This window comes from Bactrocera tryoni, unplaced genomic scaffold (genome assembly GCF_016617805.1).
Source record: "Bactrocera tryoni isolate S06 unplaced genomic scaffold, CSIRO_BtryS06_freeze2 scaffold_7, whole genome shotgun sequence".
NCBI classification, from domain to species: Eukaryota; Metazoa; Arthropoda; class Insecta; order Diptera; family Tephritidae; genus Bactrocera; species Bactrocera tryoni.
Window position 1 is genome coordinate 17,707,092 of NW_024396366.1, and position 10,672 is coordinate 17,717,763.

General features: G+C 34.8%; 1 pseudogene; it reads right to left on the reverse strand.

Moving 5' to 3' along the window:
• Window positions 1-10,015: 10,015 nt before the first annotated feature.
• LOC120781405 lies at window positions 10,016-10,447 on the reverse strand (annotated as a pseudogene).
• Between the last annotated feature and the right edge of the window lie 225 nt (window positions 10,448-10,672).

Sequence of the window (10,672 nt, forward strand, 5' to 3'; positions counted from 1 at the left end):
CTTAAATAATTACTTAAATATAAACATACATATATGTATGTACATGCACAGCTAGACGAAAACCAATAACTTGTAAACAAATGAGATGTTAAACATGTAATACAAAATAATGCAACAACAAACAATGAAGACACTTGTTTGTGAACAGCATGTGCAGCAACAATGCTGTGATAAAATAACATTCATCGGCGATCAGGACAACCGCCAAATCACCTGACAAATGTCTGTAGCTAATGTTGTTGTTGTCATAGCAATAATGATCAAACCAAAGAGCGACCGTTAAATGGTCCGATTAAGCAAACAACAAATTGTAAGGATAGCGGATATAAAATGTTTGTTTACTCACTACTATAAATAGGCTAACCAGTTAGTACTGATTGGAATTTAAGTTTCGGATGTTAATGAATAAAGTCATATTTTCTGACTCGCAGTTCGTGGAATTATTTTTCTTTAACTCGCGCGTAAAAGGGGCCATGCACGACATACAAATCCATTTTACGTTCGTTCCTACACAGTGAACATGTGCGACAAGCAAGCGGAACATTTCTTCGAATTTATTTCTAATGTAGAACTTTTATCTATTTTTTTGTATTTCGTTAATAAGTTAATCCAACTTTTATTTTTCTCAATTTTATTTTTATATTTATCACTTTTCGTTTGCCAAATTGTCAATTCATTTTTTATCAGATCAATAAATTCTGATACGAAATCTTTATTAAGAGGGCTTTAGAAGCTTCAAAAAATCGATTTTTTTGCTTAAGCCTCTTTAAAAATTATGTAAGAATATGTCCCCAAAGTTATAGATTGGAATTCGAAATATTATCGAGGCTAGAAGGGAAATAGTGACCGAGCGTCTAGCAGATACACATATGAGCGCTTGGGCAAAAAGCGAAAACTTTGAACCGTGATTTTGCGGTTTTTCATTTTTACGATTATTCTTAATTGGAGGGCAGGATAGAAAAAAACTCTAACCGTCGTATGGAATTGGGGCAAAATTTATTATTTTTGACATAAAATTATCTTTTATTTAAACTAAAAAAAAACTAAGAAAAGTCAAGTTTGAACACATTTTTTAACAACATGAAGTAAAATTTTTTTGGTCAAAAACCACTTTTTAATTTTTAAAAAAATTTTAACTTTTTACACTTGTTTTTGGAATTTTCTTAATTTAACTAGAAGATAAATTAATAAAAACACAAAAACAATTTTTTGTTTCCGATAAAAATTGCGACCTGCATCCTGCCCGCCGTCCGAAAAATGCACATGCGAGATGCATCGGGCAATTGCTTCCCAAGGGCAGAATATCAAAGATTTCGTATCCAAAAAATTTGTGAAAGATGTTCAAATATCAATTATTTCTTTCCCTCCCAAAAAAATTCTAAAAAATCGATTTTTTGAAGCCTCTAAAGCAGGCATTAATAGCATTAGAAATCAATATGGCCGACGTCAAAATTTACAGTAAATTACACACAACAAAATTTTTAACCATCAACGCAAACCCACTTTCAAAAACCAAATTCGGTTCATTCATAAAACCAAAGGCCATACCTCTCTCCGAGCATGCCTTTGCCTACAAGCGGTTTTTGGCGAGGAAGGTAAACACTAAAATTCATAAATTGAATATATTTCTGAAATGTATCAGAAGGAAAAAGTGACAACCCCGCAAATATAAGTATATTCAAAAATATTAGAATAAAATTGACAACATAGTTTATTTGTCGATTTTCAAGTCAAGAAATTTTTCAAAGAAAGTATCCAATATTCCCCTGATTTATGTGTACAGTCAACCCCGGTTAAGTATTACTTCGCTTAAATGAAAATCAAATCCTCGCAAGTACCCGCACTCGCTTATGTGCCATATTATATTTTTATTTTTAACAAACTACAAAAATCTGTATCTTTGATTGTGGCACGTAACCGGGATTGACTGTATTTGTCAAGAAATATAAAATATATTTTGTAATTCTTAAATATTTTTACGCAGCTGGTAAAAATCTGCATGCAAGCTCACGCATAAGCATATTTACGCTGGTTTGTAGGCGAAGCTGTTTCAGCGGCAAAAAGAAGCGGTGACAATCGGCGGCCATTCGTTTATTTTTTTCGGCACAACCTGGATTTTCTACCAACAACACATTGCTCTGTCGTCGCGTTAGTCCTTCGACACATTGACTTTTTGACAAAACGTGTCATTGGTTGTCCGTGACAACGAAGATTTTGTATGAAACAATGGGTGTATAATAAGGTGGAGCGATAATGTATCGAGAAAATTTTTTTTCTGTTTTTTAACGGCATAGCTATGAAAAGTTGCCTTTTAATATATAAAACAAACATGCAAAATATCAAACAACTGGCTTAATATTTTGAAGTGCCCCAGTACAGTCAAACATTTAAATAAAATAAAAAAATGGTATTCTGAGCAGTTATTACGAAAAATATTATCTTAAATTACCTAAAATACAAATAATAACATCAAACTGTTTTTTTTTTTTGGTATTGAAATTAGGCATTCGTTGACTAGATAGCAGTCTTGCCCTAATGAAACCATCTCGTTTATTTTCCCCACAAACTGCACTCGATGCTTCCTTTTCGATCTTGATGCAGCGCTCCACAGCTTGCGTGTGGCACAGAAAATATGTAATATCCTGACGTGTACCAATAACGGTGGACAATGTCTTTCAAGATTTCATCAAACATTTTTAAAGTTACATACAGGTGGATCAGTTATATCAGAGTCTTGCCACATAATAATCTCAGTGAAATCTTTGGCATCGAAGTTGAATGTAGGCACTTTAAACATGTGAAGTCTTTGGGCTTTCTCTGATCTTTCTTTTACAATTCTTCGATATGCAAGATCTCTTATAATCGCGCCGCTATCAGCAAGCATGGCAATGAGAAGATTTTCTGGGTGGCCAAAGTATCCATTTCGTTGGATTATCTTGTCAACGAGTGCTTTCATATCGGAATTCATTTGCTAATGCATGAAGAATTACATTTTATTGTAAACCACATTGGTTTATAAACTTTCATAACGTACGTGGCTAATACTAAAACTAGCTTTTCTTCTGGGTAAGTTTTAGTGGCATACAATCTTAGAATTCGATTAGCTGTTGTTAGCCATCCAGAATGGTTAAGGGCTCCACCTTCCATATTAACTAAACAGGAGAAAATATACCAGTACTGATAGCGGTCATTATGTCGTATAAATACTTTTGGTAGGTATTAAGCTCTTCCGTAGTTATTTCAGCTAATAATGTAGTTATAACGGTAAATTCGACTATCGGCATTGTTTGACATGTCCTATAGTTTTCCGTCTAAATGTAATAAAAGATGACATAGTGGTAACTCATTTGAATGCAATTGACAGATAATCCACTATAAAGGCCTGTTGAATTCCTCCTCCATCAGACGAATAAGACTACCTTTGAAACCTGTATCCACTAAAGTTCCAACGCACCCAACAAAGCTAATTCACTCACATTTACCGACTTAGATGTCAAATATAATAATGTAGTGCCTTTTATATTTTTAGCTGGCCCCGACTCACTTTTCTTCTTCTTCTTTTTTTTGTAAGCAGTGTTGTCACAGCACTAAATCCACGTTCACACAAATATGACGATGGGAATGCTATCAAGAATCGTTGAACGATTGACCACAATCCAGGGTACAATTGCGGGTTTTTGTAGCCAAAATTCTTGGTAACCATTTTTGAACTTGATTTTTATTTCCTCGTTTGTTGTCAATTCTATAAGTTCTTCTTCCAGCTGAGGTGACATTGCTGTGTTGACATTTGAAAACGGATCCAACACCCAGTCTGGTATTTCCAAGTTCAAAATGTCCTGGTATCGTTCGGTGAAGTCAGGTTTTCCAAATGTTGGCAGTAGGCAAACAATTCGTCGTGACTGCATGATACTGATAAATTTGGAAAATTGTGAAACTCACGTCTGCCCAGATTCTTTTTGTGTTTTTTGTTTTTGTTTTTTGTTTTAAATAAATTTAGTTTATCGCCTTGTAGTTGGAGATTCATGTCGTTGAACAATTTATACAGATCTGTCATGTAAGCTATATCATTCTTTGATGTTATGAGCTTGTCTTGAAATTCTGTATCTTTAGTTTCCAAGAACTCTATAACAAAGTCAAACAGGTTGTAAAATCGAGTCAGACAATTGCCTCTTGATAGCCAACGAACTTCAGTATGAAACAACAAACGGTTGAAATCCTCGTCATTAGTAACACAAAGCTGATTAAATAATCTGTCATTCAAAGAGCTGTTGCGGATTTTATTGACTGCTTTGATGACATATTGCGGTGATTGAAATAGTTTCTCACTTAAGTTTCTAGCAACTAAATATTGTCTCTTTCTCATCGCAAAACATCTCCAATATATTGAATATGGTTTCGCCTTTTGTATCGGTCTCTAAATTTCTAGTAAATAATAGTTCTTCACATATTTTCTCATCTTTAATAAAACTCACGTAAGACAACAACAATGCTTAGTTGGTAAAGTGGACTTATCGAGCTGAATTGAAAATTGACTTGTCCTCATGTGATCGCACAATGATTTTTCGACGTTTTCAGACATTTCATCAATTCGTCTTTGCACAGAATTATTACTCAAAGGAATTTTTCTGATAATATCTGCGGCCGGTTTATGAAGCACAGTAGTTATTACTTCATTTATTGTTGGCAATATTAACTCTTCTCCGATGTTATGTGGTTTGCCTTTTTGAGCAATTAACAAAGAGATATTGTACGAAGCTCGAAGTCCGTCGTCATCTTGTTTAGCAGCCGCCAAAAATAGTTTTGCTACACTTGACTGAGTATTATGCTTCTTCTCTAGGTCTTGAAAATATGCTACATGTTGTCTTTCTTTGCTTTGAGAAATACGTTTAACTTCGCGAGTAGTGTAAAGGAGGCGTAAGTACTGCTCATCTATTGCGTGCAAAACCACAAATGAAAATAAAATAAATAATGTATTACATTGTTTATATAGGAATGCTTAAGCAGCACGCACCGACAAGAATAAAACAAATATGCATAAACTCGTTTATCTCATCATTCGACGCTAAATCGTACACAACAAGTCCGAACAAGTATTCAATGAACCCGCCGTGTTTAAATGAGTTAAGCATCTGCCCCCTCTACCCGGAAAAACTGGCACACACTAATACAACACTTCCGATGACAGCACACTCATACATCACCACACAACGCAACTCACCACAAACCTCCATCAATCAACCCGCTTAACAAAAGGCTGGGCAAAAGGATTGCGGACACATTCGCTTCTACACTGCGCCGCGTCGACAACTTTAAACTAAATTCGATCTAAGCAATTCGATCCATACAAACCGCAAATAAACTTTCGCTGAGACACTGTGCCACTACTCTACCGGGACAAATCTTTTCGACCTCCATCCGCGAGAACTCGATCGCCAGCTCCAGCAAGTCGGAACTGGATTCTCACCACCCCGTTTGTCGCCACTTATTTTTATTAACATTAAATTGTGTAACATTTCTAATTTCAAAAATTATAATTTCGTTGTTAAGATTGTGACAATACAGACAAAATTTATTTCTTATCAAACATACTATAAATTTCGTATACTTTTATTCACGCCGATTGATACAGGAATGCACAATTTGGGTTATTTAACAAAAACTTGTTAAAACCTGATAGATATCTACGAGTACTAATAACTATTAAAATGCGAAAGTGTGTCTGATGCCTTTTTATTTGTTTGTTTGTGTCTACTTTCATTATGAAACGGTGGGACCGCTTGACATGATTTTCATTTTTTCTACATTCAATAAAATAGGACAGATATATGAACTACGCGGATAGAAATATAGAATCGAGTTTGAGCAATATTTTAATTCATATAAGTTTATGTTCACAAGTTGTTGTTGAGAGTCGAGAGCTCAGTCGTTGTTTAAGAGGCCTCCTAGCTAAATAAAATTACAAATCACACCCCAAAGCCTCTGCACAGCGCCCCCATTTTCTTTCTGGGTCTTTTACCGTCCCCCTTAACACCTGCAGCGCCCACAAGGGGGCGTTATCGCCCACTTTGGGAAAGACTGGCTTAGAACATCAAATCACGTTTATAAAATGTTTGCGAATTTATGAGTATTTGGCATAAATTTTCAAATACTCTATAACAGAGAACGTTTATCATAGAGAAGGTTCACGGCGCGGAGAACGTAAAAATATTTTTGGCTAACTCAGTCGAGATGAGGGAGTTTCACCACTGCCAGCTCGGCAGAAGAAATCTTAACAGTTGCGCTTGAACAGAGCTGAGCATTGAATAAAAATTATGCTCAGAACTATATTTGCTGTTACAGACGAATGTTAGCTCTTTTGCTTATATTTTTATACGTTTATATGCAAACATGTGTATTCATATGAATTCTTTTTGTACATATTTATGAATACAGGTGCAATTAAATACATTGGAATTAATTAACTTTTTCAAAGCAATTTTTTAATTATTAATTGTTTTTGATATATTCATGCTTATGTGTATGTATGTATGTCATTATATGTATATGTATGTATATAACAATCTTTCATAATATATTAAAAAAATTAAATATATTACAATAGTGATAAATGTACATAAATCGTATATTTTATCATTGAAAACTTATAGTCACATACAATGATTCACACGTCTAACCGGATGCGTGCATTGCCAATGATGGCACCCTCCAATCATATAGTGAACATCTTAAAAATTATTCATATGATACATCAAATTAAAGGAAAAATCTTCTATTTTAATTTTGGAAACTTAGAAATAGTTATAAATTTATTCACTGCGCAAAATTTAGAGAAATAACTCGCAGCATACAAAATTCGTTCCACACAACTAACCGGAAAATTACAAGAAGTAACCTTCTACAAGTAACGGTACTTCTGATTGTTATGAAATTCCACTGGAACGAATTTTGTACGTTGAGAGTTATTTCTTTAAGTTTTACACTGTGAATTAATTTATTATTACTTTTAAGTTTCCAAAATAAAATAGAAGATTTTTCCTTTATTTTGATGTATCATATGTATCATTCTTAAGATTTTTACTTAATGATTGGATGGTGCCATCATTGGCAATTCACGCATCCGGTTAGACGTGTGAGTCACTGTATGTGTTTATGTTCGCTTTCGCGAATTCAAATCATATTTAGGCAATTCACAAGCTTTGTTGTATGTCTTATGTCATATTTTAATATTCTTAAAAAATACGACACTTGTGAGCACCCTTAACTGTTGTATGTCATATTTTGTCATATTTCTGCACTTAATCAGCTGATAGTAAAAAATTAAGAAGACAAAAATGCCACGAGAAAGTCAGAAAAAAAAAGTTATTGCTTCTTTATGTGAAAATCATGCATTGGCTCTATTAGGAGTTGAATCAAGTGAGTATTTGCATACATTTCTTCATTAAGTACAAATATTTATACTTTGCCAGGTGACGAAGAAGACGAAGCTATGGAAAGTTTTTTGATCAGTGTGAGCTGTTTGCTGAGCAACAGAAGAAGCGTTCATTTTGGCTTACCAAAATGTTCCAGTTGGCAGCGAAATGTGCTAAGGAATCTTGACGAAAGCAGATTCATTCAGATGCTTCGTGTTCGCCCGGATGAATGCGAAGGTATCTTAGAATTAATTAAAAATTACGCTGTTTTTAAGACAAGTTCAAGTGCTTCACAACTTCCAATCGAACTGCAACTCAAAATAGTGCTGTATCGGTTGGGATCTTCCGGCGATGGGCAATCTGTTCGCAAAGTGGCTTCCTTATTTGGTGTGGGTGATGGAGGCACTATTAAAAATGTAACGCAACGAATTTTTACAGCCATATTGCGATTAAAAAATGAGTTTTTATACTGGCCCAATGCAAGACTGGAAATTGTGTCCGCAACTTCGAAAGAAATGCCAGGGTGTGTGGGTTACATCGATGGTTCCGAATTAAAATTAGCTGAAGCACCAGTTATGCAGCATGAAATTTACTATTCGCGTAAACGTCAATATTCTGTAAAACTACAAGCGATTTGTGACTATAAATTGCGCATAAGACAGGTACATGACGCGAAAATATTTTCAAATTGTTCACTAGCAAAGCATCCGGAACGATTCTTGTCGACATCACAGTGGTCGCGGGAGATAGTGCCTATCCACTGAAACCATATTTAATAACGCCCTTCCGGCAAAACAGTGTTGAACATAGAAAAGAAGAAAGGGATTTATTCAACGCCTATTTTTCCAAATACCGTGTACGAATTGAGAATTGTTTTGGACTTTTGAAAGAGAAATTCGGTAGTTTAAAGGAGCTTAAATTTAGAATGCTTTCAACGTCAAATAAGAAGGAATGCAATGACTGGATTATGGTGTGTTGTATTCTTCACAACATGTTAATAAGTTTCGATATAGATAATGAAAACAACAATGAAGTTTTGATGCCTCAATTCCCTTTATCATCAGAAAATAATATGAGAAATTGCTTGCTTCGTTATATACAAAATCAAAATATTTAATACTTATACACATATGTATATGCATTTGTTCATTAATCATACAAGTTAATAAAAATTCATGATTATTTTGGTTAATTATAATCCAACTACATTTTTGATTTTGGTTCCTTTATTTTGGGTTAGGTACATTTATCATTTCATTTTCGTATTCTTCAAAAGGCACTAACTGTTAATATCACAACAAAACTTATAACATAAAAACTTCATTTAAAACATAAAAAAACACATAATAATAAAAATAAATTCATAGCAAAAGTGAACTAAAAATGAAGTGCATTGTAAAATTATTTATATTATAGCCTAAGCTCTTCCATTGCCAACCTCTCCTGCATTTGTAATTTCATTTCTTATTTGTCATTAATTTCTCTTTTTATACTCTCGCAACAATGTTGCTAAGGAGAGTATTATAGTTTTGTTCACATAACGGTTGTTTGTAAGTCCTGAAACTAAAAGAGACATCCGGATGTCTGTCTGTCCGTCCGTCCGTCTGTCCGTCCGTCCGTCCGTGCAAGCTGTAACTTGAGTAAAAATTGAGATATCATGATGAAACTTGGTACACGTATTCCTTGGCTCAATAAGAAGGTTAAGTTCGAAGATGGGCAAAATCGGCCTACTGCCACGCCCACAAAATGGCGGAAACCGAAAACCTATAAAGTGTCATAACTAAGCCATAAATAAAGATATTAAAGTGAAATTTGGCACAAAGGATCGCATTAAGGAGGGGCATATTTGGAAGCAATTTTTTTGGAAAAGTGGGCGTGGCCCCGCCCCCTACTATGTTTTTTGTACATATCTCGGAAACTACTATAGCCATGTCAACCAAACTCTACAGAGTCGTTTTCTTCAGGCATTTCCATATGCAGTTGAAAAATGGAAGAAATCGGATAATAACCACGCCCACCTCCCATACAAAGGTTATGTTGAAAATCACTAAAAGTGCGTTAACCGACTAACAAACATCGTCAGAAACACTAAATTTTACGGAAGAAATTGCAGAAGGAAGCTGCACCCAGGCTTTTTTTAAAAATTGAAAATGGGCGTGGCCTCGCCTACTTATGGACCAAAAACCATATCTCAGGAACTACTAGACCGATTTCAATGAAATTCGGTGTATAATATTTTCTTAACACCCTGATGACATGTACGAAATATGGGTGAAATCGGTTCACAACCACGTCTTCTTCCAATTTAACGCTATTTTGAATTCCATCTGATGCCTTTTCTGTATAATACGAGTATATACATTAGGAACCAATGATGATAGCGGAATAAAACTTTACAAAAATACGGTATTTGAAAAATATGTAAATGACGTATAATGAAATCTCGATTATCACTTTATCATGCGAGAGTATAAAATGTTCGGTGACACCCGAACTTAGCTCTTCCTTACTTGTTTTTAATTCTATTTCTTTTAACTCTAATACTTTTTCTTTGATTGCCATTTCCCTTTCCCTTGCTGCAACATCCATCTTAAGCTTTTGCTTCCTTATTTCTGCGATCTCACCATGAACCTGCAAAATAACCGACAAGGCAGTTTTGGAATATATTCCTTTCTGCCTTCCAGTGCACACATTGCCGTTCAACGCAGGACTTTGTAATTCTTCAGCTTCAGCTTCAACTGAACTGCCCCCTTCAACCACACATTCTGCTCCCGATAGACTTGTAGAATCGCTTTCTAACAACGTCACCAAACTGTCTTCCACTACTGCAGAACAATTTAATCTGCTGCCGAAAATATCGTCCAACTCTTCATAGAAAAAACACATTTTTCTTAAAGTATCTATAGAAAAAAATAATGGTCACAATAAAAAAAAAAGAGATTTCCTTAAAATAATTTACTTTTTATTGTGTCGCCTTCCATACTTCCTGCGCCTGTCGACCCTTCCCACTCCTTTGCTTTATTATAATTAGTGCGCATATTGCGTACTTTTGCGCGCACTAGTTTCCATTCTACCGTCAGTTGCGTGTCTTCGATGAAACGACCATAAAAGCTTTAAGCCGTCGGTTTCTTTTAAAAAAAAATTATTTGACTTTGTTTTGTTTTTTTAAATTAAAATGACAAACCTCGAAACTTCTATTTTCCATTAGGAACTCCACCAGCGCTTTTTCTTCTGCCGCATTCCACTTATGTACCGGGTTGAAA